Here is a 20,299-nt window from a genome sequence, read left to right as displayed (position 1 = left end):
GAAACTTTACTTTCCCACGCATATTATTATTGTATATATTAAATACTATAGGATATGATAATGTTATCAATATTTAACGCACATATCAATGAAATCATATTCAGTCATTTCCTTTGTTTTATATTTCTAGTAAATACCTGTGCAAATGACGCATTTACTCGTATTTGCGATAACCCTTTCTTATCAGTAACTCGCCAGACCGCTTTAGTGACATCACCACTTAAGAGTTTCCTTCCACATTTCATAGAATAACTCTTTCTTAAGACATAAAGGATGCCTTCGTTACTTAACTAACTAACCAATGCTATGTTAAAATAAATATATGCGATTCAAGAAAAAGCTTAGTTTACACTGAGAGGTAAAATATATACATTTCAAATATTATTTGTAGAATCGAGATGGACTAGTGTCATGGGAACTCCTGATTCAAACCCGAGCACCTCATATGTACTTCAAACCTTAAATAAACTCATACCTAGCACACACATATGCACAGATTGTTGCTTTATTATTTCCATCATGACTTCAGTTACTATGAATGTCTAAGGTAATACATCATATTATCCTTAATTTTAATCAGTGCTGAATTTTTAAAGGGTACCTAACATTTACCACAGGTACTTAAAATACCATACCATCACAAAAGCTTAATTCCGGCTTCAAATTCTTTCATAGGTATTCGAACTCTGGCACTATTAATCCCTTTGAGCCTTTATAATTACTAACAAACCCTTTAACAGCAATTTTCCAATAACATAAATAAAAAAAATGTCAATCAGATAAAATAAGGAGTAAATGGGTACAATAGTAAGTGCATAGTAATTGCACTTCAGGGTAAATGCTGTCGGGAACTTAAAAGACTTTTATAGGCACTTAGTATTAAGCTGAACAAAGGTTACTAATCAAAAGACCCTTCACTCCGCGAATACTGAAGGATATAATGAAAAATATTCATATATTACTAAAACAAGAGCGCCTTTGTGAAAACATTATTAAAAAAAAAAAGTATATTTACACTTGTATAGTATAAATTCGGAGTAAAGATTGCTATATATGTATTTTGCCATATATACAATAAAAAAACGAAATAAAAAAAGAAATATACCAACTCAATAAAATAAAAGTAACGCAGTTTTTTAAACTCAAATTATATCTAATTTACCAATTGTTTTATGTGTTTGTTTCACTAATTAGCTAATTAATGCTATTGAGGTGATTTTAAGAATAAGCATTATTGGACACAACCTTATCATGTAATTAACAAATAACACACATAAAATACAAAATAGATTTTTTTTTTAAATATTATCAACTTTACTTGGTGGTAGGGCTTTGTGCAAGCCCGTCTGGATAGGTACCACCCACTCATCAGTTATTCTACCGCCAAACAACAGTACTCAGTATTGTTGTGTTCCGGTCTGAAGGGTGAGTGAGCCAGTGTAACTACAGGCACAAGGGACATAACATTAGTTCCCAAGGTTGGTGGCACATTGACGATGTAAGGAATAGTTAATAATTCTTACAGCGTTAATGTCTATGGGCGATGGTGACCACTTACCATCAGGTGGCCCATATGCTCGTCCGCCAACTTATACCATAAAAAAAAAAAGTCCTAAGCGTTATTCACAATAAATACTAAATCACATTTTTAACTTAGTGAGATACTAAACCGTGTCGTTAGACGCCTCATCAGGTGGCGAAGACGCCCTTTCATTCAGGAAGCTGTAAATCACGGAGTTAGACTCTTAACTAATGCACCAACCTCGCTTGAACTGTCGCTTACACTACGGTATGACAGTATCTTGATTACACGAACAAATAGAAATGAATGAGGTAACAGGTTTCTCTTGAAATTGTAAAACTAACCAATTATATAATCATATATATACTAGATGTGGCCCGTGACTTCGCTTGGGATATTGTCAGATGTTTGATAACGATAAAGAAGACTGCCTGTGTCATTCGTTGGACTTCAAAACTAAAAACACAAACAACAACAGACTGTAAATTTCCCACTAGGTACTGGGCTGAGGTCTCCTCTCCCTTTAAAGAGAAGGTTTGGAGTATATTTCATCACGAGCATACTCCAACACGGGTTGGTGGATTCACATATGGAAGAATTTTGTTGAAATTAGATACTCCAAGTGTCGAAGTGGTTTTCCTTCCCCACAGAGCGTGCGATTTGAACCCGAAATTATCGATTAAGCTGTAAGCGTTCTAACCACTGGAGTGCAAGCTTACTTCATATCAAAATTCATAAAATATGATGACATGACCTTGAAAAGCAACAGACAGATAAGTTACATAAATGAAGGTTACATTTTATATTTTTATCTCTGGCATGGCTCTGCGCGGCCATTTATTTCTATTTCTAGTGAAGTTACTTTACTTTACTTTACTTTCTAGTGAAAGACAAAATATTGCTGTGTTTCGGTTTGAAGGTATAGTGAGCCAGTGTAATTAAAAATACAAGGGACATTGTATCCTGTAGTAGCGTCTTGATGGTCAAAAGCTTTGGCTCCTTAGTTTCTATAGGATAAGACCATTGGTGATCTGAGATTTGCTATCTATCTACTGAAAAATAGTGTATTTTTTTGTTTAAAAGATTATCATTATTGGCATAAATAATTTAGGGATATGTATCATAATATATAATAGATCAATTAATAATATAAAAACTTAAACGTTACACAAACGAATTTAAGTACAAATCTATTTCTAAAATAAAATAATAACGTCTTTGTTTAATATGTAAATATTTTCTCAAGCTCCCACCGTACTTTGTGTCCCATAGGTCAAGTTATGCTGGAACACATTAAGAGGAACCACTGAAAGTGTTTAATCTACTTTTTACTGCACCCGCATCCTGTACTGTTCTTCGGATAACTGTAAGGGAAATAAAAAATCCAGATCCGTCAACATAATCGTTTGATGTGAGCTATGAATCAAAAGAATAATAAATTACTTGTTTATGTCCAACTTAAGTCATTAATCAAAAATATCACGTGGCTTGATTTATCTTTATGAACGACTTGTGACGTTATATATTTAAATTTTTAAAAATGCATCCGAAATTAGAATATTTTAACAATGAAATTGACTGGAATTCCAAGTTTTTTTTTTTAATTGTTAAAAGGTTTTTGCACATGCGTCTGGATTGGTTATTTACTTCTTAATATCATATAATCTACAAGCCGGTCAGTGAGTCAGTTAAACTATAAATACAGAGAGATAGGGTTCTTCCTGACTGACCCATAGCCTTTTTGGGTATGATCCTCAAGGAAAACTGTTACCCGGGCTTTTCCTCGACAGTAACGGCGGCAATCGCATCAAACATACGCTGGCTGTCACAATCGGCTATGTATAATATGGTGGTGTATCAATACCGTGTGGTTGTCCAGTACAAAGGATAGACCATTTCAGTTCCCAAATCTGGTGGCGCATTGAGAATGTATACATGTAAAAATAAAGTCATCATGTGACCCACTTGCTTGTCCGTGTACTTGTGAAAATATAATGTACCAGGTTACTTTATTATGCTACTTTATTTTTTATAAAATATTATTTTAAGCGTTCATTATTAATCGGCTGATTCTAATTTAAAGGGTGACAATATGGCAATGATTCATGTCAAATGAAAACAACATGTGACTTTGATCACCATACCTAACCACATTACAAGTCAAATCGATTCTTGCCAACTGTTCCCTGCCTCTGCGTTTCCATTATCTATCAATAAATAGGGTCCATTGTGTTGTGCAAAAAAACGCATAAATCGAATCGATCTTCCTAACACGCCATTCACTTCGTTACACTGTCTATGGTAACACTGTCAATGGACGAACTCCCTAAAGACCTATACATTTTCGGCCGTAAACGTCAAAATATTTTGTATCAGTTGTGCTAATGGTTGCACTTTGTAAAGTTAGCATTAAGTTCATATTGTTATGTTATCCGGGAATATTGTGGCCAAATGTGCATCGTTTCGTGGTTTGTAGATAATTTATGAGCTTAAGAGATTTATTTGATAAATGACATTCGTCACAATTGACAGGACACCGGAATGAAAATAAAAATTAGAATATTATAAATTTTACTATAAATACCGTTATTTGAACATCGTATCGAAAGAAAATAACTAGCTATAGATATAGATAATAAAAGTATTCATTGAATTAGTGTGGTTCTAACTAATATTGTTTTATTTTTTTATTGATAACACTAAAACTCAGCAACCAAACAATGTACCAAACAAACAATCAGGTGACAAATAGCGGAGTAAAAGTTACTGAACTTTTTTGTCTTATTGACACATAGGCATCTGAGATTATGTTACTATGTAGAGTGTCGCACTACAAAAGAGCTAAAACAAACAGGGCACCTTTATTACACCAGTGTGTGTATGTGTGTGTGTGTGTGTGTTTGTGTGTGTGTGTGTGTGTGTCTGTGTGTTTGAGAGCTATTCTTGACACTTGCCAAACGTCAATATACTCTACTAGTTTACGTGTAGCGATTTAGTGGCCAGCTGTTAGCCAAAGGTAGAATACAACAAAGTTAGCCAGTCTGTTATTATAAGCCAACTGTTTGCAGATTATTTACACATAAATAATCAAAGACATATTACATTTATTTATTATAAATTATCATTAGCAGTTAAATTAATGAGAAAGAATCAAATGTAAAGCATAAGAAATTATCAAATGAAAACCGAAAGGTCGGATTTGATTAGTTCGTTGTTATAAAGAATTCGTTAGAAGCGAATCACAAAAAAATAATGATGAGAATTTAAACCGAATCCCCAGATACTTGACGAAATTCGAATGAATGTAATGCCATTATGATTAGCATTATTTGGTTCGGAGGGGCCGCGGATTCCGGTTTTCGGGATAAAGCGAATTTGGCCAATACAAAAACCATTTTTTTTTTCGAAGCACTTTTTAAATTCACCTCAAACATCTGTGTTCGATCTCCGACAACGGCGGCTTAATCGTATTTGTTACGCCACATGTTATTAATAGTTGAACGGTTTGTTTATTTATTTTTTATAGTAGAAAATTCGTTAACTGGCAAATTAATCGTGGTTCCATGACGAAAAAGTCAAAAAATACGAAATTAATTAAAAAAATTAAACAAATGTACATGACTTGAATACATATTCATAATAAACACATGATCACTTCCGTATGAATCAAAGTTCTTATTTTAAAAATAAAAGATTAAAAAACAAATTACAGTTCAAAGTTAGAAAACATTTTACATTCACGTAACCCTAAACTTTTTTGTGCAGTCAGATGAATCAAAATTTATGTTGGGATTTCAATAAATAATTAGGTACAGAAGAAACGTGTAAACAGTAAGCAGAAAGTTTTTATTTTCTACCACATTTTATAGATCTGGTTAATCCGGTTGGTTTTGTCACGGATGCTTAGGACTCGCTGCACTAAATATGAATCTTTACGCTCTAACGTTGACATTAATCACAAAAGACCAAGTGATTTATAGAACAACAAGTCGTTTTAATGCGGAGTTTAGTCTAAAGCGTGCTTTAAATTTAAGGCGCCAACAAAAGAGGTATTATTCATTTTATAACTTTTCGAGTGACCGCCACCGTGCACGTGTCTTTAAGAAATATTTGAAAAAGGAACAATGAAATCTTTATTAAGAAAGTTGTTTCAACATTACTACATTGAGGTCACCTACGATATTAAATAAGTTTCTATATATATATACGTTGTAATATTAAATACACTTACCTATGTTTCTTACCTCTTTACGCTCAAACCGTTGAACCGATTTATATAAGATTTGGTAAGTTGTTTGCTTCAGTTCCGGAAGGACATAAGCTTCTACGTTTTTTTATTTCACCCCTTGAGGAGGTAAAATGGGGATAAAGATTTATTTGCTTTAAAATTAAAGTTTTATAAATTTGGTGCGGATAAAGCCTCGGGTTCAGCTCAGTTCAATCTTATAACATATGTAGAATGAAAACAAAGTCGCTTACCGCGGTTTGTCCCTAGGTGTTCTTAGATCTATAAAATTACACGTATTTTGAAGCGTTTTTTTAAATAGATAGATAGATTGATTGATTTGATTGAAGAGGAAGGTTTATGTGTATACATCCACGATATAGTAGAAAATGACTGAAAAACTGTGAGCATTGTAAGACATACTGCAGTAGATTTAGTATCAGCATTACACCCAAATAAAACTGGGGCGGGTCGCTAGTTAGGCATTCCAAATGAAATGTAAGTAAATGCACAATAAAAAAAATGTAACCGGATATCTCATGAGTTTAAGCAAGCAATGTTCTTGATGTTATATACATTTTTTTTATCGTTAACGCTGATAGTTATTGGTCTAAACATGGCAATACAGCAGATATAAGGTACACTAAAAATAACAAGTTATAGATAAATGATAAGCGTAATAGCTTGTTTAAATAAAGAATAACATGGCGCGCTTGTGCACGCGCAGAACCAATGAGTGATGAAAGATTGACAGGAATGATATGAATGAACAAAGTGATTTTGTTTTAACCAATGCAAGGGTTCATTCACACAAGCGCCATTTTCTTTTTCTTTTTGGGTTTCAATTAAGGAAAGCAATCATGCGCAGCATTTACTGGTCGATTAGATTTTAATCACAAATTGTAAGTTATTAATTAACCATGATTATTGCTTGCCAATTGGTAACAAATTCAAAATCATTAGTAATTATGTTCTAAGTGATAATGGTTCAATTTTGAAAGAGACTCTATCCAGGTACTTTGTTTTGTAATTGTTTGTTGGAATGAGCAAGTAAAATATACTTAGTACCTACTGCAAATATTAAAATATTTATGTGTAATTTGACATTAATATTAATTATTTTTATAAGATGCATATTGTATAACTTTTACTGGGTTCCTTAACCTCTACTAAATAATATAAAATGGATTTTAAAAACTAATCACATAGCCTTTTACGAAAACACAGGTGCAATATTAACTTTCAAAATGTCAAGTCAATTGGGTTGGGTTGAGTCGAGATGGCCCAGTAGTTAGAACGCGTGCATCTTAACCGATGATTGCGGGTTCAAACCCAGGCAAGCACCGCTGTTTCATGTGCTTAATTTGTCTTTATAATTCATCTCGTGCTCAGCGGTGAAGGAAAACATCGTGAGGAAACCTGCATGTGACAAATTTCATAGAAATTCTGCCACATGTGTATTCCACCAACCCGCATTGGAACAGCGTGGTGGAATATGTTCCAAAAACCTTCTCCTCAAAGGGAGAGGAGGCCTTTAGCCCAGCAGTGGGAATTTACAGGCTGTTGTTGTTGTTGTTGTTGTCTTGTTGAATTGGGTTGATCATTTAACACGATAGAATAAAGATCAGTAATATATATAGCTTAATGTATTCCTATGAGTATATGTAAGACAAACATATTTATTTTATGATATAGGTAAGCGGACGAATTAATAGGTCATCTTATGGTAAGTGGTTATCAGCGCACATAGACAATGGTGCTGTAATAAATATTAACCATTCCTTACATCGTCAATGCACTGCCTTGGTAGCTAAGATATTATATGCCTATAGTTACACTCAAACCGGAACGCTACAGTACTGAGTACTATTTTTTGATGGTAGAATATCTCATGCGTAGTGTTGGTGCTAATCTTGCGTGAAGCTATCAAATACTATATAAAAATAATATAAATATACAATAATAATATGTATAATATCAGTCTTCATTTCGGTACTCAACTCGCCTATTCTAATAACATTGAAATCTTAGCCGGCGCGGATCATCCAAATTGTATAATTAAAACTCAAATCAAAATATCAGTGGGCCGCGATTCCCATCCATGTCAGTGAACGCTTCTGAATGGTCCGATTTTTTTTCAGCGTCTCGATTTGTGGGTTCTTGCTTTGTGATACAAAATTAATGATTTTTGGTCAGTGCATCGGTCCGGGTACAATGGGAGCAGTGACAATGGTTTCCCGCTGTCGGCGATATTGACGGTAGGCCGTGCTACCTACGCTCCCCTACCGAACCTTTGTCCTCGAGCATTTTGGGCACGTCATGACCCGAAGGAAACTCGAGAGAAGACCTTATATTTTATAAAACGAATACTCTAATTATAAAAAGAATTCGAACACGTATCCTTCCATATTTTCAATTTGTACGTATTGTTACGAATGATACGAAACAGCGGTGGAATGTATATTTTTTAACAAATCATGCTCTTAAAATTTTTGACTGTAACAACATGGATAACATTCTTCAGTAGTTTTGAATTTAAATAATATTTATTTAGATTTATTAACTTCAGAACAAGTCGCTTGATTAATCCCACAATTAATAAAAAGGTTTGAAAATACGTCGCGTAAGCGAAACAAAAGCGCTCTCACGGTATAAGCTGTTAAGCTACGACCAAAACTGCGGGACTAAGTAAGAGAGCTGCAATAGAGAGATTAAAATAAGTACTCCGTTAATCTGAGCGCTAAGTAAGATTTGCAGATGATGCATCTCAAACGATTTCGTTTTTCCAAGTTGGTCAAAAATGAATGACGTAATTAAATCGAAATCAATACCAAAGTTTTATTACCAAATGTACTAAATCATCCGGCATTGAATGTTGTAAGATTGAATATAGGGTGGTCCCAGTTATGACCACCGGGCTATTTAACCCAAACACATTGTAAATAGACAGCACTGTGGTTACCCTGCCTCCAACAATGTGGGGATAATATATTACGACAAACCAATATAATTTGATTAGCCCCAATATTACCAAACTGTTTTTAAATTTGTATGACCACAATATCAATTTAGTTGACGACAGGATCCGTTGTTATGGGCTATAAATCGTAGGATTATCTTGTCCGTAGGCCGTGATTAGGTGCTATCGATGATATGGTTCGTATTGAGGGGGATATTTAAATTAAATCGCTTAAGCCAGGTTAATGGTGGACATACAATGGGATCTGCAGCTAATGATGGGCAGTTGCGGGAATATGCCATGTCATGATATCGTTAACATGTTACCAAAAACCTCATTATGTGACTATTTAGTCAGCAACATATTAATATATCGTAAATGCGACTAAACACTAGTTAGATATTTACAAAATTCAAGTGTTAGAATACTAAAGCACATTAGCCTTTCATAGATAAAAACTTTTATGTGATTATATCAACGTTATCAAATGAACAACATTTTGTAATTTATAATAATGTATTTGGTAAACATATTTATTCACTACAAACAAATCAAAAAATTCACTCTTAAATAATTCATTTGTATTAAGAAATGTGATAATAATATTTACAAGCATGCAAATACATCCTTTGTTAATTTTGTCTTTAGTGAAGTGTTCGACATTACATACACTTACAGTATATCATTTACTCAAAAACACGTCAGTTGCTCTTAAAATATATCAGGCGTTTTATCACGATGTAATTCGGTTTTGGTGAGTAAGTAAAAACAATTCTATAATAAATAATTCATATACCTTCTATTACAGATACCGAAATTACCAATAAGAACGTGCACCATTCCTTAAATCACCTTTTTAACAGAAGTAATGATCCCACCCTTCGCTCTAAAACATTGAGGTAGATTTAAAGGCTGAACCCATTCGCTTCCTATAGCAATATTTTCTATAAAACAAAGAAACGAAATAGAATATGAAAGTATATTATGCGATACTAATTAAATCAAATGTATCAAATCTCTTATAAACAAATGTAATCATAAACAGAGACCGAAAAACGTCTAGTTCGATGCATATCTTTCAACATTTTGATATGAACAATAAAAACATTGAATATTTGAATCTATATAGATACAGTTACATGCTACAGTTTCAAATTATTCAAAATGTCATAATCATTAAGATAATCTGTAAATAGGAATCTTAATATCCTTCTAATCGAATTTCGGCTTAGGGCAGTTAATATCAACGATTAGCCATCTGCGCAGAATATATTGATTAAAATACACAATTTTAATTGCATTTTCTATTGACAATCTGGTTGGATGGAAATCTAGCTTGTTCGCAACACTGGCAGCTTTGTAACTCTGGGTTACCTGCAAATGCCATTATATTGGGCACAAACACATCTCATAAATCTATATTGATTCTCATAAATCTAATATTGTTTTTCTCAGGCTGTTTTTCTTCACCTTTGAGTATGTATCGACTGTAAGCTCAGATTAATTTTAAATTAAGATTATGGTGCTTGTCTAAATAGAAAACCCTTAAAATACGTGTTCCCTAACCACTTGTAAAATTCATGATTTTATTATATACCTAATCTTTATAATACAAGAATATTAACAATTAAATTAGATACAAATATAAGTGTTTTAAAGTGTTTTTGTTGGACCTAGACGAAAAGTTTAAATCATCTGCAGAGACTCAATGGCATTCTTAAATGGAATCGGTATTGAGGCAAATGAATATGCTAGAAACGCTCATATCTCCAAACAATAAAGCTCATATTTGTATATATTATCCCTTCAACATATGAAGCACTAAATGCACATAATGATAGCAGTGGAAAGCATTTGAGTTATGCTAATGCACCTTGCGATACCTTGGGAGTCATTCACGGAGTTCGGAAACGTAGAAACTGTTTTATCTTAACGGCTTATAAACATAAAGATGTCCACTCCACGTCACTAAAAAGCGATTGTTGTTAAATTTAATGACACATTAAATAAAATAAAGCAGGCTTACTCACGATAATCACGACGTTTTAAAACTAAGCACTATTTACCGTTATTTTAAGTACACTCAACAAAAATCTATTTCAGTAAATAAACCTAAATATGTACTTGCAATAAAATTAACTTTGGATACGGCAGGCCGCGTGTCCCTTTAAAGTATAGTTAATTCTTGTAATCAATATACGTCATCTAAAATAGAAACGTTTATTAGAAACATAGAATAATGTAAAAAATAATCATTTGTCAGTAACGTTATAAAAATTTACAAACAAATTATTTACTTTTATTCGGTTTGGTATACGTACATACTCGTATACTCAATGCGTTCTATTCTTAGGACCTTTAGATAGTAGTAACTTTTTTAGACTTCCAATATTTATACCAAGTTTCAGTCAGATTACTTCAGTATATTTTATTGACATTCATAATACATTTAATTGCAAAGCTTTATATATTTTTACGAAACTTTGGCTATTAAAGTATTATATTATATTTAAAATTATATTACTGGTAAAGATTTGTCATATAACACCTTAAGTTTTATTAATATTTTCGAACATTACTTTTTGTGTTTTGACAAACATTTTTTATTAGAAAAAATAAGTTCAAAATCCGTGTTATTTACATTAAGCACATTTATAATTATTAAATTATTTGAAATCTATAAAAGAATAAAGTCATGACTTTCGTATTTCTAATTTTTTTAAATAAACTTTAATGGAAGTCAATATACCTTTTTCCATAGCAAGACCATATTTTTTTTGTAATCCAGGTGTCGTATCGCAAACAATTTTGACATAAGCCGAATAGTCTTTAAGTATCGAGACCACACAACCTCGAACACAAAGAGTGTCGTTTGCCGCTCAGAACGCCGTCTATTGTTATTGTCAAAACAAGATCGGTTACAATAAATCTTATTAAAACTTCGGTTTAAGATTCGGCCTCACACCGCCATTCATGAACTTCTTTGATATATTCAAAAGAATAGTTGTTTACTGTAAACGCGGATATTGCGAATGCTTTTGTGGTTTTGCATCTGCTGTTTGGTATCTGCTTTAGATACTTTGTTAGTAAAATTAATAGTTTATGGATACCACATACGAAGTAAGAAACGCTCTGTTTATTTTATATTAAATAAATACAAATACATTGTTAGTTTTTCGATTAAGTAAATTTTTTTATTGATATTCATGGCAAATGGGCCACCTGATAGTAAAATGTCACAATATTTCTTAGATATTGGCACTATAAGAACTATCAATTACTCACATTGGCAATGCGTTGTAATAAATTAAAGGCGGGATATTTAATATTCAGGATTGTCTGTTACCTAAGATTCTACTGAGGCCAAAATATTTCCTTTTCCATGGCGGTGGTAGTGTTTAATGTGACAATCATGAACAAGGTAAGTGTTATGCTTCTACATTTAATAAAGGATTTTTATGTCATTTCATTTCAGTGTCCATTTCCAGAATTTCTACGGTTTATTCATCTTTAGTACCTAATATTATGAACCCTAGTTAGCTAGATCACAGTACAGAATATTTATCTTCACGTTTTATAGCTTTCGAATTCGAATGATTTTGGCGCTTCATATTTCTGTAAAATTACAATTTGTTTTATCGTTTTTACAAATAAATCTTTGTCACAACAACAGCCTGTAAATTCCCACTGCTGGGCTAAAGGCCTCCTCTCCCTTTGAGGAGAAGGTTTGGAACATATTCCACCACGCTGTTCCAATGCGGGTTGGTAGAATACACATGTGGCAGAATTTCCATGAAATTTGTCACATGCAGGTTTCCTCACGATGTTTTCCTTCACCGCTGAGCACGAGACGAATTATAAAGACAAATTAAGCACATGAATCAGCGGTGCTTGCCTGGGTTTGAACCCGAAATCATCGCTTAAGATGCACGCGTTCTAACCACTGGGCCATCTCGACTCAAATCTCTGTCACAGTCTTGTGCCGTAATTATTAGTCTCTGTCACAATTAATCTCATATACAGGGTTATTGGTAAAATTTATTAGAATACGAATTTCCAATAAATAACTTTCCTTTCAGAGACATCTTCGTGAGGATAACAGTAAGGACAGAATCCCGAATTATTCATTGTAGAACATGCTGTGTGTGCTGTGCTCTGTTATAGAGAGTTTCTCTGTTTCGCTTATTAATACTTTATTTAGGCTATATTACAAGATGTCTTTTTTATAACTTAGCTATTGAACTGTTTCTGTTTCTAAATTTTATTTTAAATTTGTATTAAGTACTAGCTTTACCCGCCCGCTTCGCTGGGCATTACATTAATGTTTCGAGCATATTCCACCATGAAATTCGGCTGTGTATCTATGAGTATGTGTATCTATACATTCATTTGTACATCCATACATTTCATTCAAATTAGACACATATAGACATTTCCGCGCAATGTTTTCCATCACCGTCGAGCAGTTTGCAATTTAGTTGCTTACCCGGGCTTTGAACCCACAATCATCGGTTATAATGCACGCGTTTTAACCATGGGGCCATCTCGGTTCATCTGGTTGCTGGGCATTTGTCGCAGCAAAATTATTTTTTAAATTTTCACTTTTTGTAAGTCATTTTTGATCATTAACAATGCACAAATAACAAAGGAACAAATCAAGAAACATGCGGTATCTTCAATTTCTTAAAAAATAATTAATTTAATGTTCCTCATCTATTTCCCCTTCTTCGAAGGTTTCCATAGGCTGCAGGTTGTTTATGAAACCCATAAACTTATTTATTAAGTTCACATCTACTTTTTGGTGAATCGGAAAACACGTTTACACGTTGGTGTAATCTCGATGTAAAGTTGATCGTATCTTATTATTTAAATTTCTATAGTCTGTAAAAGTTTGCATCACACCATCTCGTCGAAACTTGCGACCATACGTCAAAGCATCCATGGGCATATTCGTGCATATGCCTTGGACTATTGCTCTTTGTCCAATATCAACAGCTACTTTATCATTCGATATTGTATATCGTAAATAAAAGTACTCTTCGACTCGAAGTTTTAATTGGTTGTATCGAAAGTAGTTTAATTTTTCGTTCTCGACATCGTTAGCGTACATGTTAACAATGATTTTTTGAAACAGCAGACGATTCTGAAGAGGTTCTGGTTCAACCAGTTATGGTAAATAAAGTTTGCTAGTGGAGCAGCACATACCAGTAGTTTATTTTGAACTTGATAAACGGGACAATATGGGCGGCACACTATAATCATTGAACCAATGACCACATCGAGATGCATCTTATTATAATAATCCTATATCGTAATTGAAGGCGAAATTATTGAGATTGGTTCTAGTTCTTGACTTAGTCTGTTTTTATCGTTGATCAACCCAGTCGTTGAACTCGCTTGTCAGATTTTTCAGTAGCTCTTGATGAAGATGCTCTTGTTCAAAGATCTGCAACTTGATCATTAGATTGACTATCTGTTTGGGTAGGTCTCAAAGAATAAATTCCGATCTTATTTGCTTCTATACTTTTTTCTTGTTGGTATGGTGTTTCAGTAGCTCTTTCGGTTGTATGACGCTGCGTATTTCTTCCATGTTTCGATATTTTGTTTCTTCGGTGGCATTGTAAATAATGTGAAGAGTATAGCCCACTTTTCTATTTATATAAATAAGTTGTTGTTTTGGATTCTTATTGAAGTTATGTTGTAAGTTATTTAAACTTATCAATTATTGTTCACTTTCTTATAGTCAAAATAGCTAATTACTTCGTCTGGAGGCCCTCCTCTTTCACGGTCCACGGAAAGGACACCCACGAGGGGCGAGTATCACCGTCCAGGGGACGGTGATCAAGGTGCAGGCCCAGATGAAGTATCTGGGCCTGATCCTGGACGGACGATGGAGCTTCGGGCAGCATTTTGTTCATCTCGGCCCGAGGCTCATCAACGCCGCCGCCGCTCTTGGTCGCCTCCTTCCGAATGTGGGGGGGCCGGGGTCGCTATGCCGGCGTCTTTATTCCGGCGTAGTGAGGTCGATGGCGCTGTACGGTGCCCCGATCTGGATAGACGCCCTCACCGCTAAAAATCGGGCCCTGCTGCGAAAGCCGCAGAGGGTCATAGCGGTGAGAGGCATCAGAGGGTACCGTACGGTGTTGTGGACTGCGGCGACACTTCTCGCGGGCGATCCGCCCTGGGAGCTCCAGGCGGAGGTGCTCGCGGAAGTGTACCGGTTCCGGGTCGAGGCGAGGGACCGCGGCGACCGTCCAGGGTCGGCGGAGATCGGGCGGATCAGGGCTCTAGCCCAGCAAGCCCTGATCGCCCGATGGCAGGAGGATCTGGGGTCACCCACGGCGGGCCTGGCGACAGTGGAGGCGATCCGTCCCCACTTGAGTCGCTGGGTCGAGAGGAAGCACGGCACACTGTCGTACAGAATGACGCAGGTACTTACCGGACAAGGATGCTTCGGTAAGTACCTGCACGGGATAGCGCGGCGGGAGGAGTCACCCTCCTGCCACGAGTGTGGTGCGCCAGTGGACACGGCGTACCACACCCTGTACGAGTGTGCTGCGTGGGGGCCCCAGAGGCACATCCTTGCGGCGACTATGGGCGGAGACCTCTCGCTACCGAGCGTTATCAACACCATGCTCGGTAGCGAGGTGTGCTGGTCAGAGATGCGCTCCTTCTGCGAAAGTGTCATGTCGCAGAAGGAAGCAGCGGAGCGGGAGCGGGAAAAAAATGCCGCCGCTGACTCGCTCCGCAGAAGACGACCGGGGAGACGGAAAAGGCGCTACGCGCATCTTCTCCCTCCGCCTCAATAGGCGCCATAGAGACCAGGGGGGGTCCCAGTACCCTGGGAATCCCCCCTAGCTGTTGAAGGCCCGTAGGCGGGCCGACCGTCAGGGCGTCACGGTAGCATGCGTAAGCGATCCCGTGGCGTTCGCCGAAAGACGGAGAGGGTACCGCTGGTTTTTTAGTGGGTAAACCCGGTGCGCTTGGGCGCACTCGGCGTTCAGGGCTCCGGGGAGTCCCACACCCCCCCCCCCCACTTTCCATCACGCGGGGGAAGCGCGTAAAGCGTTTTTCCAGCGTAATAAAAAAAAAAGCTAATCACTTCGTCTGGTACATGTAATTTATAATTATCTTAATTTAAAATGACAATTTTAATTGTTATGATTATTTTATGTTTATTGACATGACGGAAATTAAGTTAGTTGTTGTGCTTTTTGAAAAGATTTTCTTTTTTTATTTCAATATTTTTTATCGGTTTATCAAATAAAAATACTTGTACGTACTAATTTTCATGACAATCGGTTGAACAGTGTAAAAGTCTTTTTATCGCAGCGCCACCTGGTGGCTAGTTACATCAATGAGAATAGCATAATCAGTTTCTATATTAAAAAATACATATACATACCAATTTTCGTTATGATCGGTCAAACAGTTTTTGAGTCTATAGATGACATACATACAGACATAATATTTTGTAAATATAGATAGCCAATCATTTGTGCAAGCACATGTTCTTCCTATATACCAATTTTCGTAAAGATCGGTTCAGTCGTTCTCGAGTTATAGCCGAACATACAGACAAAAATTTCAAAAATGGTAAAACTGATGTCAGTCAGTCATAAAAGGAATACCTATGATGAAATTTTACAAAAAAATTGAATGTACAGACATACTCTAAAGATTTATATAGTAGTATAGAATATAGAATAGATATAGATGTCAGTTTAGTAAGTACCTAAGTATTTTTTCATTGGTTTTTATTTTTGGTTAATTTTGTGAGAATTTTAAAGAGCGACCTTTAGTACGAATTCGTTCACGTTCGAATACGAATGTCCACCAGCGGCGGCATTTTTGAGGCAAAAAAATATTGAAATAAATTCGTTTCCATCTCGCATTTTTAAATTTGGACCCATAATTATTGTTTAAATATTTACCAATATCCAGTGTTTAATCGTTTTTATAAAACAAAAGAAAAAAATAAATTTTAATTGATACTTTTTTTTAAATAAATTTTTGAAGTTGCATTTTTGACAAATTTTGAAAAAAGCTAAAGCACTTTTGGATGATGCATATGGGGGTTAAAATTATTACAAATAGTCATCCCTATCACCTCCTAATGGATATACGTCGAGTTACCAATAACCCTGTATATTTTTTTAACTTATAACATCAACAGCAATGTATTTGTACACTTGATAAATTCGGAATTTTGTTGTTTAATCTTACTTTGGATCTTACAGGGCTATTATTATTTACATGTTTGTTTAAATTGTTTAATAATAATGTTGATTATTTATGTTCAATGACTAAATTTGTTTTTTTTTATATTAATAACTTATTTTACGAAAATTACATGCATAACAAAAATGTTGATGTGCCCTTTCGCTTACTCTTTACTGGATTTACGTAAGAGGGAGTAGTAGGTACAACCGATATGCCGATATCTATATATATAAAATAAGAAGTCCTGACTGACTGACTCATCATCGCCGAGCTTAAACTGCTAATGTTAGGGCCTTGAAAATTGGTAAGTAGGATGGATTTATTGAGTAGGCACCCACTAAGAAAGGAATTCGGAAATTATACCTCTAAGGGCGTGAAATAGGGGTTAAACGTTTGTATGGAAGTCCGTCAGTTTTTAAGTTAGAAACATGAAATTTTATTTTTGGGATATTAATTAAAAATAAGTTGATAACTATGTCAACGTTCTTGGATATTCTATCCTTAAAGGGGTAAAATAACGGGTTGAAAGTTTCTTTGATAGTCCGTCAAATTTTTATGTTAGAGACATGAAATTTTATTTTTGGGATGCGGATTAAAAATTAGTTGATACCTATTTTAACGTTTTTTGAATATTCTATCGTCGTGAAATAAGGGTTAAACATTTGTACGGAACTCCGTCATTTTTAATGTTAGAAACATGCAATTTTAGTTTTGGGATACTGATTAAAAAAAAGTCGATACCTATTTAAGCGTTTTTGGATATTCCAGCCCTAAATGGTGAAATAGGGGTTGCCATTTCATAGATATGTTAGTCTAACAGTCGACTTATTTTGAAGTTAGATCCATGAAACTTTATTTTTAGAATAGGTACTAAATAGAAATAAGTAGATATATGCATGCAAGCATTTATAGAGATTAAAGTTATTAATTTCGGGATATTTAACATGTTTTTATTTTTATTCGATGGAGCTCGATATTTTGACATTATCTACAAATGTCTTGTTCACGAAACACGAGGGTGGGGAGGCATTAGCTCAACAGTGAGAAATTTACAGGCTGTTGTTTTTTTTTTTGTTGTGTTAGAAATGAGTACCTAGATATTTATTTAAGCATTTTTGGATATTCTGCCCCTAAGTGTTGAAATTTCGTATATAGGTTAGTCTTGAGATCCGTCATTTTTAAGTTAGAAGATTGTCGTGCCAATAATATTGCTGAGTGATTTAAGACCTCCATATGCAACGGCACCAGACTAATAATAACGGCACTCCATCGGAAAGTCATAGGGGCTACAGTTATCACTTGATCATGGATGGATAGATAACAAACAGTGTAATATTTCTTTTAAGTTCAAAAGGTAACAATTCGCGCTTAAGTCAATTAACAAAACACAAGGTCAAATCTTTAAAATAGACTGCATGGACATGAATGAACCACCAGTGTTCTTTACAAAGAGGTCTTAAATTAACGTAATATTTTAAATTAGTCTATTAAGTTATGTATAACCATTTTTCACGCGAGCAAAGCCGTGGACAACGGCTATTGATGAATAAAATAAGTAAAACTGATGCTAAAAGATAAAAATAAAATTATTTTTGGGAATTTGGTTACATTAGCCTAGGGTACCATCAGCAATTACGGTTTGGAATCCCTCTCTGGACATACATACTCAGGACATACATCACCTGAGCAAAGATGTCCAGGCCGCCCTCCAATTCTGCAAGGGGACAATCGAGCGCTCGCCAATGGATTAACCCCGGCTGTTGAATTTCGCCTTCAGACCTCTCGTCAAAATACCAAGTTTCCGCAGCACCTAGATGTTCGAAAACCCACAACTGATGTATTGCAGATATCCAAAGACGGTGGTAATCACTTTAACTCGGGTGAGCGTCCTCTTCGTTTGCCAACCATGACAAACCGTTACCTACAATTGAATCAAATAATTTTACTATAATTCTCTCAGAGGTAAACAGAAAAAGATAATTATTGTACCACATCTTTGATCGTTTCGGCTTATTCATTGAACTTACTTCCTCTCCCGCTAGCTTGCCTTTTTCCATCGCCGTTATATAATTTTAATTTTAAACGGCTTGTCTAGTAGCATACATATAATTTTTTAATTTTGTTTTTTTTTAAAAAGAGTATCCTCACAATGGTATATGCGCGATTTAGTTTCCTTTTATTTACTCAATAGTTTAAATTTTCTAATAAGAAACAATTAAAAAAGGTGTTGTCAGGAACATTTTTTAACAAAAATTATAACTTTTAAAAGAGACCTTATATTTTTATGAAAACGCGTCAAGCCACTTATGTTCTTTGAAGGAAGTTGGGTTCAATTACGATACAAAAATATACCTACTTACTATATATTATGTAAAGCTAAGCAAAAGGGTGCCTCCGGCCATTTAAGCATTCCACCATGACAATGTTTCTAAGCATACTTACGGAAATCATTTCCCTGATTGCAGATTATTGCCGTCTAAAATTGGCCAGCTAATAGTGGAACTAGTGCATTTGTAAACGATTATTCCACGAGGTTAAAACAAGTTGAAATTAAAAAGAGTTCGTAGAAAAATTATATTCATCATTTAAAATAAAACATATTCCTCTTTTAAATATAGACATAAATAACCTACTTAAAACAATTAATTAGTCTCGCCTAATGGAATTCAATAAGGAAGTTTGTTTTTAGAGTTTCGCACACCCGATGAAAGTAAATGGCATGAGACACAAGTATGTTACATTACAAATTTAACAGAAACGGATGTCTAGAAGAACCAGAAACATTTTTTAATTGTAGTATGTTATTTTTTACCATAAACATGAAATATTCACAATATTAATTATGTGTTCAGTCTATTATTTTTTTTCTTGATCAGTATCAAGACAAAAAAAATAGATGTGATTAATTGGTATCATAACAAAATTAAAATCTTCTGTTTATGAAACTACAATTTTACGTATTTTGCTAACAGAAAGAGCTTTCGTTAAGAGTATTGCAGAAAGACTATTCGTACAAAAACATGGTTTCATAATCATCCTTTTTTACCTGTATAAATTAATTTAGTGACGTTGTAAAAAGCTTAATCTAGTTTATAATGAAGAAGAACTTTGTATATTTATTCCAGAATTATTTCCTAGTTAATTAATCACTATAAATAATTTAATAAACACAAATTTAAATACCATAGTAATAATTATCTGTACAACCTTAAAAATATTGCTCGCTGAATTTATTGTTAATCTGTGCCAGTGTTGAGTCTGTGATTTCATCGACACTGTCAATTTATAAGTTTGATAACTTTAGACCAATCATAAATGACGTTTATCTATAACAACCAATCAAAAAACAGTGTTTCAACAAAATGCATTC

Source organism: Vanessa cardui, chromosome 3 (assembly GCF_905220365.1).
Source record: "Vanessa cardui chromosome 3, ilVanCard2.1, whole genome shotgun sequence".
Classification (NCBI taxonomy): Eukaryota; Metazoa; Arthropoda; class Insecta; order Lepidoptera; family Nymphalidae; genus Vanessa; species Vanessa cardui.
The sequence above is the reverse complement of the archived record's forward strand: the minus strand, read 5'-3'. Positions refer to the sequence as shown.